Source organism: Meriones unguiculatus (genome assembly GCF_030254825.1).
Source record: "Meriones unguiculatus strain TT.TT164.6M chromosome X unlocalized genomic scaffold, Bangor_MerUng_6.1 ChrX_unordered_Scaffold_30, whole genome shotgun sequence".
NCBI lineage: Eukaryota > Metazoa > Chordata > Mammalia > Rodentia > Muridae > Meriones > Meriones unguiculatus.
This window is the reverse complement of record NW_026843706.1, coordinates 5,791,347-5,815,621: the sequence shown is the minus strand read 5'-3', so window position 1 is coordinate 5,815,621 and position 24,275 is coordinate 5,791,347. Positions and strand designations below refer to the sequence as shown.

At 37.6% G+C, this 24,275-nt stretch overlaps 1 pseudogene; it reads left to right on the top strand.

Annotated features, from left to right (window-relative positions):
• The first annotated feature begins 616 nt into the window (after window positions 1-616).
• Window positions 617-1,588, top strand: LOC110543511 (fumarate hydratase, mitochondrial-like; annotated as a pseudogene).
• The last annotated feature ends 22,687 nt before the right edge of the window (window positions 1,589-24,275 follow it).

The following is a 24,275-nucleotide window of genomic DNA, read 5'->3' as shown; positions in this document are numbered from 1 at the left end:
AATTAGCTTTTAGGACTCATACAGGAACTTCAAAGGTACTTTTCAGTGAGCAGATTGTGCAATGCCTCATTCTTATTTCATTTTAATTTAAAATGTTATTACATGAACATTTATTGCAATATAGCCTCCCATTTACTACTATGTACTATGGGTAGTAACTATAATGTGTTACATCCTTTAATACCTGTATCCTCGAAATATCTATTGTTTTGTTTCTTTTAACACTTCCAAATGCTATATTTCTCATGTATTTTCAATTTTCCCTAAACCTATCTTAGTGATTTGTCATGTGATTCTACATAAAACTGACTATTTTTCAATGCCACATAGTACTTTTAAGGGTTATTAAACTTTAAAATTAATTTATTACTACTCATTTATTACTTATCTCATCATACATATTTTTTCATAGACTGTTTTTCTGGGCTTTGGCAAGTTAATTTTAAAAACACATCATAAATTGATGTAGGAATGTGAGGTTAGCTCAGATTTCATCACATGCCTCAGTACCACATACCAAGTAGACTCCTATAGCTCCTGCAGGCCTGCAGGCCTCAGATGTGGGCTCAAGGGCCAGGGCTCTCCTCCTGTGTGCCGGGTCCTAAACACTGCTCAAATGACAAGCCAAAATTCCTTTCATATTGAATATGATCCCATCAGTGAAATGAAGGTCACAACTTATATGTATTATGGTGCCAAGACTGAGAGATTTACAATAGACTTTAAGATTGGAGGTGAACAGATGCCAATTTCAATCATTAAAGCTTTTGGCATGTTGAAGGGAAGTGCTTCTGTAGTAAATCATGATTATGGTCTTGATCCAAAGATTGCTAGTGCAATAATGAAGCTCAGCACATAAAGTAGCTTAAGGTAAATTAAATTATCACTTTGGCAGACTGGATCATGAACCTAGATAAATATAAATGTAAATGAAGTCATTAACAATAGAACAATTAAAATCTTCATAGGTGAACTTGGTAGCAAGAAGTCAGTGATTACATCCCAACAATCATGCTAATAAAATCCAAAACTCCAATTACACTTTTTGCACAGCCATGCATATTTGTTGCTGTGATGGAAGTGCACAAGGCCCTGTTACCAGAACTACAGAAACTGTATAACGTGCTCAGTGCAAAATCCAAAATTTACACTGATCATCAAATTTTGGTGAAATCTCACACAGGGTGTTGTTGTACTTAATCTTTGACCAGTATTCACTGGTTATATGCAATACATCCAATGTGCAATGGCAAGAATAGAAGCTGCCGTACCAAGAATCAATGAATTCACAGCTGAAAGCACTATTGTTGGGATTGATTTAAACAGGATCCACTTCAAAGAAAAGGCTGCAAATATAGCTGCACTCACAAGCTTGTCTTAAGTCAGTGTTTTAAGTAAATTGGAGGCTTTGGATACTCATGATGCTCTGGCAGAGTTTAGTAGGGCCAGAAACACTTCTGCTTGCAGTCTGAAGAAGATAACAAACAATACTCATTTTCTGAGTTCTAATGATTGGGAAAGCCTGAGAGAGTTGATATTGCCTAAAAATAAACAAGGAAGCAGCATCATACCAGGCAAGGCTACCTAAACTCCATTGTGAAGTATTGACTGTGGCTATACGTCATGACATGGTGAAAGACATTGCTATTAGTGTTGAGAAGAGAAATTGATATTTTGATTTCATTGTTTAATCATCACCCACCATGGTGATTAAGAACGTTATATTCAGCTGCTGTCTCCTAGGCTTTTTGTCCTTTATTTAATTTCTTTTGTAGTTTTTTGTTTGTTTGTTTTTTGGAACAGTCTCTGTTTTGCCTTGATATCCTGAAACTTGCTATGTAAACTAAATGGCCTCTAATTCACAGAAACCGATGCTACAAGAAGGAACCCACACCTGACACTACTAATGATACTCTGCTATACTTGAAGACAGGCACTTAGCATAACTGTCATCAGAGAGGCTTCACCCAGCAACTGATGGAAACTGATGCAGCTGATGCAGAGACTCCTAGCAAAGTTTAAGTGGAGCAAGGGGAATTCTGTGGAAGAGGGAGATGAAGGATTAAGTGCACCAGATGGGTCAAAGACACCACAAGGAAATGTACAGAATCAACCCCATCTGGGCCTATAGGAGCCCACAAAGACTAAACTTCATACCAGAAAGCATGAGTGAGACAGAACTAGGCCATCTACACATATTTAACAGTTGTACAGCGGGGTTAACATGTGAGGCTCTAAAAACAGGAGCAAGGGCTGTCTTTGATTACACTCCCTGCCTTTGGATCCCTTTAAACTAACTGGGCTGCCTTGTCTACCTTCAATAGAAGATGTACCCAATCTTACTGCAACATGATGTGCCAAAGCTAGTTGATATCCACTGGAGGGCTCACCTTTTCTGATGAGATGAGGAGGAGAGTTTCATGCGGGGAGGGGAGCAGAGAGGGAGGGATTAGGAGGAGAGGAGGGAGGAGAAGCTGCAATCATGATGTAAAAAATAAATAACTGAATCATTTAAAATCACACACACACACAGAGGGAGAGAGTGAGAGAGAGAGAGAGAATGTTATATTTAGCAAACATGCTGAAGATGCTGGGGAATGCTTTCCTTCACAGAAAACTAGGTGAATGGGATCCAGGCCAACACAGAACGGATCCTCAACCTAAGGAACCAGTCTCTAATGTTGGTAGCATCTCTTAATTCTCATATAGGGTGTGACAAGACACTAAAGATTGCCACAAACACACACACACACAAACATACACAGAAAGGATCAACCTTAAGGAAAAAGGCCATTGAACTTGGCGGTTCTGTGGCAGAGCAGTTTGAGGAGGAGGTGAAACACAAAGACATGGTGACTACAAGTGTTGTATATTAAAAATAAACTTGCATGAATTTTTTAAAAACACAGCATTAGAACATAATTATGAAACAAAAGCCAGGAGAGTGCTGAAACTGAGGCTGCATGGTTATTCCTCACTATTCCTTATGCATTCTTATACAACAAGGGAGAGATCAAGTGTATTCAAATCCCAAATTGCTCTTATATGAAAACTGATCTTTTATTAGTTGCTTAATTTCTCTAGCACTTGTTTTGTTTTTTAGTAGCACAATTTACAGTTAGACTGTCTTATATCAAATATTTGTTCTGATTCTAAAGTTCTAAATTCTTCTTTTTATTATTATTTTAAATAGAATAGTCAAAAAACAAAAAAAAATTGTCTAAAAGTATTTTGAACCTGCAAAATGAAGGAACTGAAGTATGCTGCAATGACTGGTATTAACAGCATTCTTCAGAGAATTGTGTCTTAGATTTCAGACATACACGAATCAGTGCACTGGGTTTCATTAACTATGCTTAAATATCAAGTGGTAATATATAAAGTGCTAATATTAGAAAATGCCTTTTAACATTTATTGTCCTTAAAACCTTAAAATAATTATTTTGGAAAACAATTTATGTCATCTCTATTACATGAAAATACACTACTGGGTAAGGTAAATTTAAGTTTAAATCTCCATGTTGTCACTTAAAAATCATTTTACTTTGGACAAGGTCATAAATACCTCATATTCTACCGTGTGAAAATAATAGAACCATTTTTTATAAGTAAAAGAAAATTAGATGCGAATATTTGTCATTGAACAATATACTATGAATTGATAAAGGCCCAGGACTATGGTTTCTTTTCTCATCCTTTCACCTTAGAATAACATATAGCATCATTTTTATTCTAACCTTCTTGGTCTATGCATCCTGAAAAATAAGTTTCTTTTAGCAAAGCTTAAAGATATTTCCTGTTCATGTACTTGTAAACAGGAATTTCTGAAATGTAATAAATATGCCTACAATAAGCATTATGTGATATGTAAGCATGTCATCGGAAGCAGGAGAAGATAGTGAACAGGACAGGAGACTTCCACAGAGGGCCTCTGAAAGATTCTACCCAGAAGGCTATCAAAGCAGATGCTGAGATTCATGGCCAAACTTTGGCCAGAGTGCAGAGAATTTTATGGAAGAAGGGAGAGACAGAAAGACCTGGAGGGGGCATGAGCTCCACAAGGAGACCAAAAGAGCCAAAATATGTGGGTCCAGATACTGATACTCCAACCAAGGATCTTACATGGGAAGACCTAGACCCCTGCCCAGATGTATCCTATAGGTAGTTCAGTCTCCATCTGGATTCCCTGGTAAGGGGAACAGGAGCTGTCTCTGACATGAACTTAGTGGCCGGTTCTTTTATTAGCTTCCCCTGGGTGGTGCAGCCTTGCCAGGCCATAGAGGAAGATGATGCAGCCAGGCTTGAAGAGACCTGATAGGTTAAGGTCACGTAGTTGGGGAGGAGGACCTCCCCTATCAGAGGACTGCAGGAGGGACATAGGGGAAAAAGAGGGAGGCATGGTGAGATTGGGAGAAGAAGAGGAAAGGGGCTACAGCAGGGAAACAAACTTAAAAATTTGTAATAATAATGAATTAAGTTTAAAAATACCTTGAAAGAAAAGAACAAGGAAAAATGATTTATTCAATTTATAATTCTGGGTTATATTACATCACTTCCAGGAAGTCAAGGCAGGAATTTAAAACACTATATCCTCTGCTGAAAGCAGAGACTAAAGTATAGGTTCTTGCTTGGATGCATGCATACATCTCTATTCATCTAACTCTTTGTTTTACTCTTGTACAGTTTATAGACAGTGCATCCTATGGCATAGTGCTGCTAACAATCAAGGTGGTTCTTCCAATCACAATGAACTCAATTAAGACAATTTCTAATAGCCATGTTTACAGTCCTACCCAATGTAGAGAAAGCCTTCCCAGGTAGTTTTAGGTTATGTAAAATTGACAATTAATTAGTGACATTCTACCCATTGTTAACTTGACACATAAATATATGGCTCCATGTTAAAAATTCCAACACTTAAGAAGTTAAAACTCTCTTAACAATGTTTGACTGTAAAACTAAACAAAACAAAACAAACCCAAGTCACATAATTTAGCATTCTTATTCCAAAAGAGAAGAACCAAGGTGCAAAAAAAATAATCACATCAAAACAAAACCTAAATTCAATAGTCTAAATTCAAATCTGATCAGTGTCTGACATCTGACACTCACTTATGTCATCCTCTGAACTCTAAAACACTTCAACACCCTACCTCTCCAACTCTGTCATCCATAATACATGCAGCTTCCCTTTCAGGCCAGCTCCATTCTGTACTGGAAGCCCTTTTTGATGCATGTGCCATGGTCCTGACTTCTCTAATATTCTGGCTTCTCCATTCCAACTGAGGCTTTACCTTCAAAGATGTCCTTTTGTGATATATCAATAAGGAGTTTAAGTTTTCCAAAAAGTGCAGAGCTTAACTTGTTCTCCATGGCCCACAATCTTATAAACTTATATCTTCCAAACAGTACCATGTGACTGACCCTTATATCCACAAGTTCTGCTGAAATTTAATATGCATTATAGGTGTGTCTCTGAAGTTGAGCTTTGAGGTTTCAAAAGCCCATTCCTGGCACAATCTGTATCTCTCTCTACTTGTCTCTCTATCTCTGTCTTTACCTCTCTGTCTCTGTCTGTCTGTCTGTCTCTCTCTGCTTGCTTCCTTCCTTACCAACTGCTCTAACACCATGCCTGTGTCTTTCCTGTTATGATGATCACAGACAAACTCTCTAAAACTGTGAGCAAGGCCTCAAACACTATTTTATATCAGTTGTCTTAGTCTTGGTGTCTCTTCATAGCAATAAAACAGTAACTAAGCCAGTTCTTTATTGTCATGCCTGTAAAGTCTTTATTTCTCTCTGAAACATGACCTGGACCTCCATTCTCATGTTACTCTCAACATCTGCATTTTCCAGTGCCCCACAGGAACAGGCCATTAACTGTACTTAATGATTTTCAAAGCTTGAAATTCTAAAGTTTTCTACATATCTCCCCAAAAGCAATATGGTCTGGTCTAGGACAATGACAATGCAACTTCTCTTATAAATTTCTATTACAGTGTCATTTCTGTGGCTCTGATAAAATACCATACCAAAAAGTCATTTTGGGGAAGAAACGGTGTATTTGGCTTACAATTCCATTGTTTCAAGAATGTCAAGGAAGGAAATTAAATATCACATCTGCACCAAGAACATAAGGAGAATAAATGCATGAAACCTTGTTTACTTGGCTAAGTGTTATTTGGTTTTACACAGTTCAGCAGTGTCCATCCCATCAAACTGTGGTGCTCTTATTAAGGGGACATTTTCTCATCACAATTAACACATTAAGATATTCCTACCCAACATAGCCAGTCCAACATTGAGGATTTCTTCCAAGATGAGTCTAGTTTTTCTCAAATTGACATTTAAAGCTAACCATCCTAATTGATATGTGTAATTCTATTTCAAACCACAAGTCAGTGGCTCATCTGGAAGATTCCAGTGGTATTCCGATTTTCAGCATGAACATCTCATTTTGAGCTCAATGATAAATGCATTCTGACTAGTAGGGAATTATTTGTCTCATAGTTTATGTTTAAGGTCCGTAATGGTTAAGCAGAAACTTGAGAAGCCCATTTAACCCAGTGTTGAAAACTTACTGTACCATGTCTTATTATTATTTCCTATTTTAAAAAGCAAATCAATTGACTAAGAAATATACTTGTTTTTGGAAATAGGAAAAGAAGAAGGAATTAATATTAGAGGATCAATTTTCTGATTTATAAGCATTTAAAACCAATAAATTTTGATCAATTAACTATGAAATATTTTTATATTTCTCTAAGTATTGATATTAATTATATTATCATTTAGTCATGTAGTGTCGATATTCATTGAATCATAGTTTGAGTGTTATAGTAAGCTAAATCAAATTGTTACAATGAATGATTCATATTAGAAATTATTCATAAAGTCCTCAAAAATATTCCACATGAGGGATTGCCTTAAGGAGACTTTTATAAATAAAATAGCCAAAGCTATTTCTATTTATATAATAGAATATTTCTATTTATATAATAGGATAGCCATTCCTACCTTAAAGGGCAAATGAAAATCACAACCACAATTACAATTGGAAATACAAAAATGAGAAACAAATCTTGAAAATAGGAAAGAGTTTAAGAAACCACTTTAAAGAGTAACTTCCTGAGAGTTCAATGTAATGTCCAATTATAGTCTTTGATAGAAGAGGAAGTTCTTAATTGTACCTTTGAATTGTGGAGTGTTTTGTTGGAATGCAGTAAATAGTTTCTTTTCTATATAGATACCAAATAAATTTATTTTAAGAAGTTATTTTTAGTGCTTTAGAATATGTCTTTGCTGGGTCAAAATTGTTCTTTTTCTTCTATAATTGTCCACTCTGCTGTTTCATAATACTATCTAGCTAATTAGAAAAAAAAAGTAAGTGTTGCTCAGCAGTAATAATAAGCACTAAGTACCATGCTCTTGGATCATATCCAATAACTCTCAGTACATAACAATATTCATCTTTTAAATTTTTTACATTGAAATAGAGAGAACAGCAATCGTAAGTTATTAACTTTTCTTGTCTTTCACCAAAGAAATTCAAAGCCAATTTCCTTAGAAAGCGTCCCCATTTTTATTTTAATTAATTAATTTATCTATGTATTCACTTTACATCCCCCACTTTAACTGTACCTTTGTTCTATCATTTTAAACTTTGGTACCATTTAATCAATGTAAAATTAAATATTATTTCATAAAATATACATTCTCATGAATTAATAGAAAAATAATAATTTAAATCTGGCTTATTTACCTGTTGAACCTTTTACTCTTTAATATGTGAATTAAGTCAACATGATTTATACCATGTACTATACAAATTCTTAAGGGATTTACTAAAGCCTTTACAGATTTTGTTAGTTTCATATGAATAACATTCTCATTCTTCAACACAGCAAACCCTGATTCTTCAGTTTTAGTATTTGTCTCATTCACAAGTTGTTAACTATACTTTTATATACTTGGCCCCAGCATTGCCTTTTGCTTTCTTAAATGTTCTGCCTCACTGTGCAGGTAGTAGGAGCAAAACACAGGAAAATTCCTGATGTTTAATATATATATATATATATATGTTTATTAATAATGATGTTTAGTATATGTGTGTGTAGTTATTTACTTTTGTGATAGTATCTAAATATTTAATTTTTCTATTTTATACAATATATCCTAATTATAGTTTCCCTTTTTCTACTCCTCCCAGTTCTTCCTCTTCTCCCCTTTGGATCCACTCTGTTTTTGTCTCTCATTAGAAAAGAACAGCTTCTAAGTGATATTAAGCAAACATGACAAAATATAATATAATAAGATGAAGCAAACATGATTATATCGAAGTTGGACATGGCAAACCAACTGAAGGAAAAGAATCTTAAGAGAATGCAAAAGAATCAGACACCCACTTACTCAGTCAGGTGTCCCCTAAAAATATGAAGCTAATAGCTATCACATATATGCAGATGACCTGGTGCAGACCCATTTAGACCCTGTGCTTGCTGCTTCAGTCTCTTTAAGCTCATATATGTCTTGCTTAATTGATTCAGAAGGCTTTGTTGTCCTTGATGTTCCTTCTGCTGCTAGAGGAAACCTTTATGAAGATGACTGTAAAAGGCATTGATCTTCTATAATGGCTGGGAGACTTTACATTTCCACTATATATTTTTTCCTTAAAATTCTTGGCAATACTTGTTCTTTCTTGTTTCTTTTTTTTTCCTTTTTTTTTTAATTTTTTTTTCAATGCATATAGATCATGTGGCATATAATACTCTTTAATAAAAATGAAAGATTAAAAAAAAGGCACTGATCTATGACATAGCAGAATATCATTAGGAAACTTTTATTGATTCTTTTTTTAAACCATTACTATTTGCTTTTATCTTAGGTCTGTGGGATATCTGGATTCTGGTACTTGGTTACACAAGAAATGTCAGATTATGTGTTCATTCTTATGGATTGAGCCTTAAGTTAAATCAGATATTGTTCAACTCTTCCCATAAGATCTATGCCAACATTGCTCTAGCATATTTTGCAGGCAGAACAGATTTTTAGTCAAAGGTTTGTGGCTGTGTTAATGTCCACCCTTCTTGTTAAATAACTTGAAAAGTGCCTTCCTGCACCAAAGAGACTACAGTACAGGGGTGAGGCTCCATGTAGACACCAAATCAATTTCTCAGTGTTTAGTGAGTTCTATGGTTGTTGTCCTCGAAATGGAGCTCTGTTGTCAGTTTGTGGAGAGATAACTTTTGTCTTAGCATCAGCCTGTATTGTTTGGAAATTTTATTTTATTTTTCTTTATTTTTTTGTTCTTTACTTTTATTTACTATTTTGTTATTTTTTTATTTATTAAAATTTACTCACTTTGTATCCCAGATGTAGAACTCTCCTTCGTCCTCTCTCCATTCTGCCCCCCCCCTTCCTCTTCTCCTCCCCTAACTCTTCTCCAGTCTACTGATAGGGGAGATTTTTCTCCCCTTCCATTTGACCCTAGCCTATCAGTTCTCATCAGGACTGTCTTCATTGTCTTCCTCTATGGCTTGCAAATTTTCATGGGACCCCCTCATCCAACAATTCAAAAGAATGCAATTCAGTCCTGTCACTGGAAGCCTCACCTGGTTACAAGAGAAGCCAGGTTGCGACTCCAAATCTCCTATTACTAGGAATCTTCATTAGGAATACCTTCATGCAATAGTTTAATTCATTCACCTAGCTATAGAATTTTTTACCTGTTTTACAATTATAAAAATGAACCAATATTCATTAATTCTTGTCTCTACCTCTTTTTCAATATTATATCCCCTAATGTATAAAATCAAAGATAAAAGTCATGGGATTCCATTCACTAATTCCAAAACCCACCCCAAGATAATATTGGACCTTGAGTGAATATTAAACTACTTGTGTCCATATTCTAGAAGGAGATCCTGGAATATGGCAAGACAAATTTTCCTTTGGTTATCTAACAATGTTTTCTGTTTCAGTACATACAAAATTTTGTCAAGTTTCTCATACAATATGTACAAATTTTAGAGAAACTTATTCCCCAAATATCCCTTTATTTGGAATATATATATTGTAAAAGTAAATTTGAAAAATATAATGATTTGGTTTTTGAAATATAGTTGGAAGGACTCCAAGATGGTGGTGACCAGTGTTCACCACTTCTGAAAGGGAAGAGGATCTTAAACTCGCAAACAGGTGAGCAGCAGATGGGCAGCTGAAGCCAGAGCATTGACTTTGAGGCTCCCCAGGCTAAAAGGGACAACCCATGAAGTGGCACAGATTGGATTCAGGACCTCCCCAGAACCATGGCCATCTCCAGAGTGTCTGAGAATGAGGAACTATTCACCACCTACACTTTTGGCTTCACCTTCAATGGCTCAGGTGGCAGCTGTGAGGAGTGCATGACTCTAGGTATGGGGCCTCCTCACTCTAAAGGCCAAACAGGGAATCCAATTCTGAGAGTAGAAAACTGTTAGCTCTCTGAACTTTCTGCATATGCCTATATGTTTTCGCCTTCTTCTGATGTCCATCCTCCTTGCCTTTTGGGATGGGGATTGAGCATTTTAGCCAGAGTCTTCCCTCTTGATTAGTTTCTTTAGGTATACAATTTGAGTAAGTTTATATGTCTATATGAGTGAGTATATACCATGCGTTTCTTTCTACTTCTGGGATAGCGCACTCAGGATGATCTTTTTCCAGTTCCCACCATTTACCTGCAAATTTAATGATTTCCTTGTTTTTTATTGCTGTGTAATATTCCATTGTGTAGATGTACCACAAATTCTGTATCAGTTTTTCAGTTGAGGGGCATCTGGGTTGTTTCCAGCTTCTGGCTATTACAAATAAAGCTGCTATAAACATGGTTGAGCAAATGAGCTTATTCTGTACTTTGGCCTCTTTTGGATATATGCCTAGGACTGAAATAGCTGGATCTTGAGGAAGCACTATTCCTAGTTGTCTGAGAAAGCACCAGACTGATTTCCAGAGTGGTTGTACAAGTTTACATTCCCGCCAGCAGTGGAGGAGGGTTCCTCTTTCTCCACAACCTTTCCAGCATGTGTTGTCACCTGAGTTTTTTATCTTGGACATTCTGATGGGTGTAAGGTGAAATCTCAGGGTCATTTTGATTTGCCATTCCCCAATGACTGATGATGTTGAGCATTGTGTGTGTGTGTGTGTGTGTGTGTGTTTCTTTGCCATTCAATATTCCTCTACCAAAAATTCTCTGTTTAGCTCTGTACCTCATTTTTTTTTTTAATTTGGATTACTTGATTTGTTGCTTTTCAACTTCTTTAGTTCTTTATATGTACTGGATATTAGCCCTCTGTCAGAGAGAGGGTGGGTGAAGATTCTTTCCCAATCTGTAGGCAGTCGTTTTGTTTTGATGACGGTGTCCTTTGCATTACAGAAGCTTTTCAGTTTAATGAGATCCCATTTACTGATTGCTGCTCTTAGAGCCTGTGCTCTTGGTGTTCTGTTCAGGAAGTTGTCTCCTGTGCCAATGAGATCAAGGCTCTTCCCCACTTCCCCACTTTTTCTTCTAGCCAATTTAATTTGTCTGGCTTTATGTTGAGGTCTTTGATCCAATTGGAATTTACCTTTGTGCAGAGTGATAAGTATGGATCTATTTCCATTTTCCTACATGTAGGCATGCAGTTATACCAGCACCATTTGTTGATGCTATCATTTTTCCATTGTATGGTTTTGGCATCTTTGTCAAAAATCAGGTGTACATAAATGTGTGGGTTTATTTCTGGGTCTTTTATTTGGTTCCATTTATCCTCAATTCTATTTCTATGCCAGTAATATGCAGTTTTTATTACTCTTGCTCTATAGTACATCTTGAGATCAGGATGAAGATACCTCCAGAAGATCTTTTATTGTAGAGGATATTTTTTTTCAATTTTATTTTTCTCATTAGTTACATTTTCTTAATTCTGTATCCCAGCTGTATCTCTCATTCCCTCCCCAATCCCACCCTCCCTCCTTCATCTCCTCCCTGCCTCTTTCCAAGTCCACTGATAGGGGAGGACCTCCTCCCTTCATATGACTCCCTTTTGTCAGGTATTTTCAGGACTGGCTGCAAAGTCCTCCTCTGTGGCCTAACAGTACTGCTCCTCCCTTGGGAGGTGGGGAGGTCAAAGATTAGATTTAACATTTTCTTTGACAGATACATTTCTTCCATTGTATCTTCCACACCTGAGATTCTTTCTTCTATCTCTTGTAGTCTATTGGTTATGCTTACCTCTGTAGTTCCTGTTTACTTCCCTAAGTTCTTTCTCTCCACAATTTCTTCCATTTGTATTTTCTTTAATTTTTCCAATTCTATCTTCAGATCTTGAGCCCTTTTGTTGATTTACTTCACCTGTCTAACTGTATTTGCCTTCAATTCCTTCAGCTGTTTGTTTAAACAATCTTCTGTTTCTTTTATTTCTTTCAGTGATTTAAGTATTTCCTTTCTGAAGGCCACAAACTGTCTGGCTGCAACTTCTGTATTTCTTTATTGATGGCCATAATCTGTTTGTCTTTATATTCCTGTATTTCTTTACAAATGGTCATAATCTGTTTGAGTTTATCTTCCTGTAGTTCTTTATGCATTTTATTTGTTTCCTCTATTATTCTTTTCATAAGCATAGATGTTAGGTCATCTTCTTGAATTTCAAATATGCTGGGGTGTCCAGGGCTGCTTGCCCCTGGATGACTGGGTTCTGGAGATGCCATATTGCTCTGTCTGTTGTTGATTGGGCTTCTTTGCTGGCCTCTACCCAGTGGGCTATCTTAGATGTTGGGTGTTAGTTTCTGGTGGTTCCTGAAATCTTGTGGTGGAGAGAATCCCCTTGGCTGCAAAATGATTTTTCCTGAAGGAAGTGTCCTCAGCTTTTTGGGTATGGACACTGAATGGCCATTTTTTATAGGAATTGCCACAGATCACCTCAGGTGTACAGACCTGAGTGGTAACTGTGGTCCTTTTTAGTGAAGAGGGCTCTCCTCTCACCTGGAGATTTCCTAGAGACAGCTGCCCTGCTTCTGCGTTTCTTTTTGTAAATTTAGTGAGGTGCTGCTGTAATCTGGGTGCCCCATGGTTTTGTCAGTTTAATTAGGGATAACTGTTTTCCCCTTGGTGTAGTATCTGGGGGTTGATCTCAGTGATCCCAGGCTTCTGTAGGTCTGAGTTTGGGGCTCTGTGCCCCAGTACCCAAGTGGTAGTCAGGAGCAGGTGAGCTCGGCTTTCATGCGAGCAGCTGGAGGCTAGAACCAGGAGCCTGTGGATAGCCAGAAACTTTTCCAGATCGAGGTGTCCTGAGGTAGGGCTAGGTGTTTCCATCACCTTGGGATTTTCCCCCAACAAGAAGGCCCAGTCTGTGGTGTTTGGGCTGGCACGTAAAGCAAGCAAGAGCTGGCAGGTGGTGGCTCCAAGCTGGTCACTGCGCAAGAACCTGAGACCTTTTCCCAGGAACTTTCCTGAGTGTGCTGGGGGGTGGTGGTCGGCTGAGTGCTCTAAGCTGTCTCCCTCCCTGTGGGGTTTTCTCCTGACAGGGACTCCCAGTTTCTGGTTCCCTGGGGTTCACAGTTCTGTCTGTGATGGATAGTTGGTGCACAGCAGGTCTCTGGGCTGGCATCATGGGCCTGCAGGTCTGCGGCAACTTTTCCTGGGATATTTTGGATGACCTTGAGTCAGTACCCTTTTGCTTTCTTTCCTGTGGGGTTTTCTGCCTACAGGAATACTCAGTTTCTGATGACCTGGGACATACAGTTCTGTCTGTGATGGAGAGTTGGGTACACAGCAAGCCTCTGTGCTTGAGGCTGGAGCCCAGTTCAGTGCTGTTGGAGTGAGCCTGCCATTCTGATGGACCTTTTCCTGGGAAACATTGGGTAACCTGAAGTCTGTCCCATCTCCTTCCTTTCCTGTGGGTTTTTCTCGGAACTGGGACTCCCAGTTTCTGGTGACTTTGTGCCCACTGTTAAGCCTGGGACAGTGATCAGGACAGGCAGGTGTGTGGCTCTGGTCAGGCACCTGAGTGACCCTGGATCTCTTTAGGATTCTGGCTGGGTGACCTGAGAGTGGACCTGACTGATTCCCACACCGTGGAGTTTCCTCTCACCTGGGAAACACTATCACCATTGTTTTAGGGCCCAGAGTTAAGTCTCTTGGATGCTGGACCAAAAATGCTGTCCTGTTCCTCAGATGCAGTGTCTTCCTGGCACTGCCATTTGTCACTCCCCCAAAATGGACTTTCAAACAAAATTAATAAAAAAAGGGGGGGGGAAGGGACACTTCATTCTCATCAAAGAAAAATCCACCACGAATACATCATAATCCTGAACATCTATTCCACAAATACAAAAGCAGCTGCATTCATAAATGAAACATTTTAAAAGCTGAAACCACACATCAATCTCATCCCCTTAATAGTGGGAGACTTCAACACTCCAATCTCACCAACAGATAAATAATTTAGACAGAAGCTAAATAGGGGAATAATGATAATTACAGAGGACCTAAAGCAAAAGAACCTAATAGATGTCTACAGAACTTTTCACCAAAACTTAAAAGAGTATAACTTCTTCTCAGCACCCCATGGAACATTCTCCAAAGTTGACCATATAGCCACACACAAATCAAGTCTCAGGAGATACAAGAAGATTGAAATTTTAACTTGTATCCTATCAGACCCCAAGGTCTAAAACTAAACCACAACAACAAAACAAAAACTCTACACATGTATGAAAACTAAATGAATCTCTACTCAATGACAGCTGGATCAGGGAAGAAAAAAAAGAAATTAGACTTCATAAAATTAAATAAAAATGAAGGCACAACTTTCCCAAAATAATGGGACACAATGAAAGCAGTGCTAAGAGGAAATTTCATAGCACTAAGTGCCTTCAGAAAGAGAAACTTAAATCAATCCCACTGAAATCAGGGACAAGACAAGGCTGCCCATTGTCTCCATATCTCTTCAACATAGTACTTGAAGTCCTAGCCAGAGCCATAAGACAACTAAAGGAGATCAAGGGGATACAAATCAGAAAAGAAGAGGTCAAAGTGTCACTATTTGCAGATGATATGATAGTATACATGAGCGACCCCAAAAATTCAACCAGAGAACTCCTTCAGCTGATAAACACCTTCAGCAAAGTGGCAGGATACAAAATCAACTCAAAAAACTCAGAAGCCCTCCTGTATACCAAAGACAAAAAGGCTGAGAAAGAAATTAGGAAAACAACACCCTTCACAATAGCCACTAATAACATAAAGTACCTTGGTGTGACTCTAACCAAGCAATTGAAAGACCTGTTTGAGAAAAACTTCAAGTCTCTGAAGAAAGAAATCGAAGAAGATATCAGAAGATGGAAAGATCTCCCGTGCTCATGGATTGGTAGGATTAACATTGTGAAAATGGCCATACTGCCAAAAGCAATCTACAGATTCAACGCAATTCCCATCAAAATACCAACTCAATTCTTTACAAACGTTGAAAAAAAGATTCTCAGCTTCATATGGAGAAACAAAAAACCCAGAATCTCCAAAACGATCCCGTACAACAACAGATCATCTGGAAGTATCTCTATGCTTGATCTCAAGCTGTACTACAGGGCAACAACTGCATGGTATTGGCATAGAAACAGAAAGAAGGATCAATGGAACCACATAGAAGACCAAGAAATAAACCCACATACCTATGAATACTCGATTTTTGACAAAGAAGCCAAATCCATTCAATGGAAAAAAGACAGCATCTTCAACAAATGGTGCTAGACCAACTGGATGTCTACATGCAGAAAAATGAAAATAGATCCATATTTATCACCCTGTACAAAACTAAAGTCAAAGTGGATCAAGGACCTCAACATAAAACCAGATACTCTAAATCAGTTGGAAAAAAAAAGTGGGGAACACCATTTTCAATAACCACAAATTACATATACTACCTTGATGTGACTCTAACCAAGCAATTGAAAGACCAGTATGAAAAAAACAAAACAAAACAAGAAAAACAAAACAAAAAATTTCAAGCCTCTGAAAAAAGAAATTGATATAAGAAGTTGGAAAGATCTCCCAAGCTCATGACTTGGCAAGATTAACTTAATTAAAAAGGCCATCGTACCAAAAGCCATCTATAGATTCAATGCAATTCCCATCAAAATACAAACACAGTTCATTACTGGAAGGAACAAGAAATCTGTAACCAGGGATCTTTTTTGAGACTGACAGTCCAACCAAGGATCTTGCAGGAAGATAACCTAGAACCCCTGCTCAGATGGAGCCGATGGCAGCTAAATATCCAAGTGGGTTCCCTAATAAAGGAGAACAGGGACTATCTCTGACATAAACTCAAAAAATAGTGGGTTCTTTGATCACTCCCCCTTATTGGGTAGCAGCCTTGCCAGGCCATAGAGGAAGACAATGCAGCCAATCCTTGAGACTAGAGTCAGAAGGAAGGGGAATAGGTCCTCTCCTATCAGTGGGAGAGGGGCATGGAAAAAGAAGAGGGAGGGATGGTGGGATTGGGAGGGAACGAGGAAGAGGGATACAGGTGGGAAAATAAGTGAATAAACTGTAATTAATATAAAAATAGAAATTAAAATTTAAAAGAACAATTCTTATTTTCATTTGGAAAAACAAAACCCCAGAATTGATGAAACAATCCTGTACAATAACATATCTTATGGAGGAATCTCCATCCCTGATCTCCAGCTGTACTATCGAGTAACAGTAATAAAAACTGCATGGAATTGGCATAGAGACAGAATGGTGGATCACTGGAATTGAATAGAAAACCCAGATATAAACCCACATACTGATGGATACTTGATTTTTTAAATTTTCTTATAAAACAAAATGTTTGTATGAATTTTTTATTAAATTTTTAATTTTTATATTAATTACAGTTAATTTAGATTGTATTCCAGCAGTAGTCCCCTCACTCACTCACTCCCAACCCTACCCTCTCTCCCTTATCTCCTCCCTGCCTCTCTCTAAGTCCACTGGTAAATGAGGTCATCCTCCCCTTCCATCTGACCCTAGCTTATCAGGTCTCACCAGGACTGGCTGCAATGTCCTCCTCTTTTGGCTTAGCTAGGCTGCTCTTCTCTCAGGGGTGGGGAGAGGTCAAAGAGCTAGCCACTGAGTTCATGTCAGAGACAATCCCTGTTCCCATTACTAGGAAAACTCACTTGGATACTGAGCTCCCATGGGCTTCGTCCAAGCAGGGAGTTTAGATTATATCCATGCATGATCCTTGATTGGAGAATCAGTCTCAGAAAAAAACCCTGTGCCCAGATATATTTGGTCCTTGTGGAGATCCTGTCCTCTCCAGGCCTTACTAACTCCCCCTTCTTTTGTATGATTCCCTGCATTTTGCCCAAAGTTTGGATATGACTCTCAGCATCTGCTTTGATACACTGCTAGGAAGAGTCTTTCAGAGGCCCTCTATGGTAGGCTCTTGTCCTGTTTCTTGTTTTCTCCTACTTCCAATGTCTATTCCATTTGTCTTTCTAAGTAAGGACTCATCATCTTATCCCGGGTCCTCCTTCTTCTTTAGCTTGTTTAGATGTACAGATTTGATTTTTGACAATAAAGCCAAAACAATACAATGGAAAATACATAGCATTTTCAACAAATGGTGCTGGTCTAAATGGATGTCTACATGTAGAAAAATGTAAATACATCCATACTTGTTAGTCTACAAAATACTAAATTCCAAGTATATCAAAAGCCTCAACATAAAACCAGACATATTAAACATACTAGAAGAAAATCTGGGGAAAAACCTTTATCTCATTGGCACAGGAGACAACTTCCTGAACTTAGAACAATTAACAGCACAGGGTCTAAGATCAACAATCAAAAAATGGGACCTCATGAACCTGAAAAGCTTCTGTAAAGCAAAGGACATTTTTGTCAGAATAAAATGACAACCTACAGATTTGGAAAGGATCATCACCAACCCTTTATCTAACTGATGGCTAATATCTAGAATATATAAAGAACTCAAGAAGTTAAAAAGAAACAAACCAATTAATCCAATTAAAAACAGATATAGAGCTAAACATAATTCTCAATAGAGGAATATCTAATGGCAAGTAAAGCTTAAATAAATGTTCAACCTCCTTAGTCATCTGGGAGATGCAAACCTTACACCCATCAAAATGGCTAAGATCAAAACCTCAAGTGACAACACATGCTGGAGAGGATGTTGGAATGTGAACATATGCAACCACTTTGGAAATATATCTAGCGCTTTTTCAGAAATTTAGCAATAGTGCTACCACAAAATCTAGCTATAGGACTCTTAAGCGTATATCTGAAATGTGCTCAACTATACAACAAAGATATTTGCTCAACCATGTTCATAGCACCTCTATTCATAATAGCCTAAGTCTGGAAACAACCTAGATGTCCTTCAAGGGAGGAATTGATACAAAAATTGTGGTACATTTATACAATGGAATACTATTCAGCAATTAAAAGCAAGGAAATCATGGAATTTTCAGGCAATATGGTGGGAACTAGAGAATATAATCTTCAGTGAGGTAACCCAGAAGCAGAAAGACACACATGGTTTATCCTTACTCATAAGTGGTTATGAGACATATAATACAGGATAAACATTCTAGAATCTATACTCCTAAAGAAGCTAAAAATAAGGAACCCCCTTATTCAGTCCTCATTCAGAAGGGCAAACGCAATAGACAACGAAAGCAAGATAAGAGAGGGAACAGGACAAGAGAATACCACAGATGGCGTCTGAAAAAACTCCACTGATCGAGGTATGGAAGCAGAGGCTGAGACTCATAGCCAAGCTTTGGGCAGAATGCATGTAATTTTATGAAAGAAGGGGGTGATAGAAAGACCTGGAGGGGACAGGAGCTCCAAAAGGAGACCAACAGAGGAAAAAAAACACAACAAACAAACAACAACAACAAAAACTGGGCTCTTAAGGGCCCTCTAGAGACAGATACCCCAACCAAAGTCCATGAATGGAGAGGAGCTAAAACCCCTGCTTAGAAGTAGCCCACTAACTCATTCTCCAAGTGGGCTTCCTAGTAGGTCCAGCAGGGTTGTCTCTGGCATGAACTCAGTGGCAGGCTCTCTATTCAACCTCCTTTGGTGGGTACAGCCTTGCCAGGCTACAGAAGAAGAGAAAGCATCCATTTCCAATGAGACCTGATAGGCTAGGGTCAGATAGAAGGGGAAGAGGACCTCTCCTATTAGTGGACTAGGGAAGGGGCATTGGGGGAGAAGAGCGAATGATGGTGTTATTAGGAAGATATGAGGGAGGGGCCGCTGCCAGGATAACAAGTGAATAAATTGTAGTAAATATTAATTAATAAAAGTGAAAAAAATAAATATAGTTGGATATATTTTATCAGGTTAAAATTGAGAATTCAAATTTGAGGTTTTTATGAAGCTACAATTTCGCATTATGAAAATTCGTTAGAATTACTTTATATTTCTCCAGTAGGAATTAGAGTAGCATAATTATCTCTCCATGCTACACAATGTTCCTAAAATCATTAGGTAGATTTTCTTATCAAAAGTGTAAATCTGTTTTATTATTTAGAATCTATCTCATCACTTAAAAGTAATGTATTCATCTGTACTTTGTAACAGTCAATGAAAAGGTTCATATTTTGAATATATTATTTTAAGCAAAAACAGTCATTAAGTGCATGAAGCTAGATTTGTATAGATAGATACTAAAAGGCAAATAGAGAAGATATGTATTTTCCACTGCAGTGAAGGATTTCTAAAGCAAACTGCCCTTAGCACGATGAGCTGAAATTTACAGCATACATTTTTCTTACACCAATAGGAAAGAAATGGTAATGAAATGATAAAATAGGAAATTTATATCTGTCACTCAGTTGTCTATTGTATTCAAGGTACTGTGATTTATCTACCCACATAAGAATATATAAACAAGTATTTTTCAATTTATTTATTTATTATGAATTGCTGTTTATTCACTTTGTATTTCAGCCATAACCCCCTCCCTTGCCCCTCCCAATTCCACTCTCCCTCCCACATCTCCTCCTATGTCCCTCAACAAGTCCACTGATAGGGGAGGTCTTCTTCCCCGTCCAGCTGACCCTAGCTTATCAGGTCTCATCAGCACTGGCTGCATTGTCTTCCTCTGTGGCCTGGTAAGGCTGCTCCTCCATCAGAGGGAAGGGATTAAAGAGCCAGCCAATGATTTCATGTCAGAGGTAGTTCATGTTTCCATTTACTAAGGAACCCACTTAGAGACTGAGTTGCAATGGGCTACATCTGTGCAGGGGTTCTAGGTTATCTCCACGCATGGTCCTTGGTTGGAGTATCAGTCTCATAAAAGACCCCTGTGCCCAGTTTATTTGGTTCTGTCGCCCTCCTTGTGGAGCTCCCTTCCACTCCAGGTCTTTCTCTCTCCCCCTTCTTTCATAAGATTCCCTGCAATCTGCCCAATATTTGGCTCTGATTCTAAGTATCTGCTTTGATACCTTACTGGATATAGTCTTTCAGAGGCCCTCTGTGGAAGGCTCCTGTCCTGTTCCCTGTATTCTCTCTTCTGATGACCATCCCATTTCCATTTCTGAGTGAGGATTAATCATCTTACCCAGGGTCCTCCTTCTTGCTTAGCTTATTTAGGTGTACAGATTTCAGTATGTTTATTCTACAATATGTCTCTAATATTCACTTATAAGTTAGTATATACCAAGTCTGTCTTTCTGATTCTGGGATACCTCACTCAGGTTGATTTTTTCTAGTTCCCATATTTTGCCTGCAAATTTCATGATTTCCTTGTTTTAAATTGCTGAGCAGTATTTCATTGTATAAATGTACCACAATTTCTGTATCCATTTGTCAGTTGAGGGACATCTGGGTTGTTTGGAAATTCTGGCTATTATTAATAGAGCTGCCAAGAACATGGTTGAGCAATCTTCAACAAATGGTCCTGGTTTACCTGGATGTCTACTTGTAAAAAAATGCAAATAGATCCACATTTATCACCCTGCACAAAACTAAATTCCAAGTGGATCAAAGACTTCAAAATAAAACCAGACACACTAATCCTGTTAGAAGAATAAGTCAGGAAGAGCCGTGAACTCATTGGCACAGGAGACAACTTCATAAACAGAACACCAATAGCACAGTCTCTAAGATCAACAATTAACAAATGGGACCTCATGAAACTAAAAAGCTTCTATAAAGCAAAAGACACTGTTGTCAGAACAAAAAAGAGAGCTTACAAATTGGGAAAGGATCTTCACCAACCCTATATTTGACAGAGGGTAATATCCAAAATATATAAAGAACTTAAGAATTTAAACAGCAACAAGCCAAATAATCCAAATAAAAAATGGGGTACTGAGCTAAACAGAGAATTCTCAATAGTAGAATATCAAATGGCAGAGAAATGCTTAAAGAAATGTCTTAATCATCAGGGAAATGCAAATCAAAACTACCCTGAGATTTCATCTGACATCCATCAGAATGTCTAAGATCAAAAACTCAAGAGACAACACATGCTGGAGAGGTTGTGGTGGGAGGGGAACCCTCCTCCACTGCTGGTGGGAATGTAAACTTGTACAGCCACTTTGGAAATCAATCTGGCACTTTCTCAGGCAATTAGGAATAGTGCTTCCTCAAGATCCAGCCATACCACTCCTAGGCATATATCCAAAATATGCTCAAGAATACAACATGTATTATTATTAAGACGTGCAATAGTTCACTATGAGTTAAATGAAACAAATACTATTTTTAAATGGCAATAAAAAATAGTACTTTTTTTCAAACACACACAGGCAAATAATAAAAAGCCAAAAAATTTAATACAGTTTTTGTGAATGTTAAGTATGCTATGCCATACTACCATATCTACACTATTTTATTAAACAAGAAATTCACTATTTCAAGAGACCAGTGCTGATATTTATGAACAGCACACCATGCTTTCAGTTTAGTCTGAGTGGTAGGATCAGAAAGAACAAGTACTGAAGCAAAAAGGTAAATAAACCAAACTGGCATTGATTGATACATGAGAAATACTCAAGAGTACTCTAGACAAGCATCCATATTACCTTTCTAGCCTGAGTTTTGTTCCCATTTGTATTAACTCCTTGTTGTTTAAGAATCTGGAAAGTATATCAAATATTAATTCCTCTTAGAAGACAATGAGCCATCAAATAGCCTTCTTGAAAATTCAATGGCAAATTGAAACAGTCATTTGAATTTCACAGGCCAGAATACAAAATTTCTCTAAGTACAGTTTATTAATTATATGCAGTTTCTTAAATTTTATATTTTGTGTGTATAAGTGTTTATCTTGCATGTGTGCCTTTGAATCAGTTGTGTGACTGGTGCCTAACGAGTACCAAAAATGGTTTCATATATCCCAAGTTACAGAGAGTTGTGAGGCACCAGGTATGTGCTGGTAACCAAACCCAGGGCCTCCTGGAAGAACACCTGGTGCACTTAAAACACTGAGCCAACTCTCTAGCCTCAAATACATGCAATATTTATTGATTTTCACTGACAATTTCATACATTTATGTAACACATTCTTACTATATTTATTATTTGGACATGGTATATATCCAGAATTACAAAGAACTGAATTGTAGGAATTAAGTCCTCTGGAAGAGCAGCAAGTGCTCTTAACCCCTGCATCATCTTTTTGTCACTAAGCTAGCTTTTTATGCAGTTCTGAACCACTGCTTGTGAAATGGTTTGCATATACCAGGCTGGAACCCTCTACATCAATTAACAATCAAAACAATCTTCCCCAGACATGCGCACCTGCAAATCTGATCTACACATTTCCTCAGTTTAGGTTGCTTTCACAGATAATTCTAGCTTGTTTCACAATTAATAACAAGATCACCACTTGAGAGATTAAAAAAGTAAATCCATAAAAACATGAAAGCACAATGTTAACATTTATAGGAAACTTGAGAATATAGATAAATAAATGTTCCAAGCTAGCTTACATTCTCTGCCAACCTTACTAGCTCGGACATTCTCAGCCAATACCACAGGCAGCACCTGCTACCAGGTTGTGACTAACAACAATTAGCATTAATTCCATAGGCAATGTTGTCAAGAACAGCAGAAATATTCAGCTAGTTGAACACAAATAGCTCATACATTGATTATGTGCAAAAGGAGATAATTACTAATTGTTAAATCTGTGAAATTTGTTTTCCATTGTGGTGGTGTGAGTGAGAAATATCCTCTCAGGTGTTTGAACACTTGCCTTTGAACTGGTTGGTGCTCTTTGAGGAGATTTCTGTGGTTGAATTTTCTGGAAGAAATGTCACTGGCAGCAGGCTTCGAGATTATTTTCCCGATATATTTCTAATTTACTCTCTCTGCTTTTTGATTGAGACTGAGATGTGATTTCTTGGCTTACTGATTGAGACTGAGATATAAATCCTGCCCTTTCTTCCATGTCTACCGCATTTTGTCAAGTTTTCCAACCAAGATGGATTATGAGCCATCTAAAATAATAAGTCAAAATAAAGTGTTTCTTCCATTAATTTTCATGGTTGAAATATTTCATAGTCAATGTAACAGAAATGTAGTTAATACATTCATATTTATTATTATTCATATTTATTTATTATTAATAACTGAAACACAGTACTTGCTGTGGATCAGACTGTTTTCATTTATTTACAATAATTAAATTATTTTAAACTAAAAATTGATCCCAGATTATTTGGAACAAAGATTTAAGGTTGAAAGTTATATCACAGGAATATTTTGAGTCTTAGAAAACCCAGAACAATTGTTCACTTTATGAATTTTTTAAACATTTTATCTATTACTGTTTTTGAGATAGGGATTATCTGTGTAGTCCTCATGGACATTAACTCTCTGTGTTGACTAGGATAATACCAGCCCACAGACATCCTCCTGCTTCTGCCTCCTGAATACTAGGATTAAAGATTTGTGGTACCACTTTTGGCCAATTTATTGTTATTATTATCATTTCTGTGTTTGTATGTTATGTGTGTGTCAAAGGGAGGGTCAAAGGAAGTCATAATGAGAGAGACAGAGACAGAGAGATATGCAGGCAGGCAGGCAGACAGATAGACTGTGGGCATATGCCTATTCCAGGGCATACATGTGGATGGCAGATGACAATTTTGAGGAGTTAGTACTCTCTTCCCAAGATAGTTTCTTGAGATCCAACTCAGGTTATCAGGCTTCTATAGCAAGAACTTTTATATAGGATGAGCCATCTTTGTAGCTCTGCTCACCTTATACTTTGTAGTCTCTG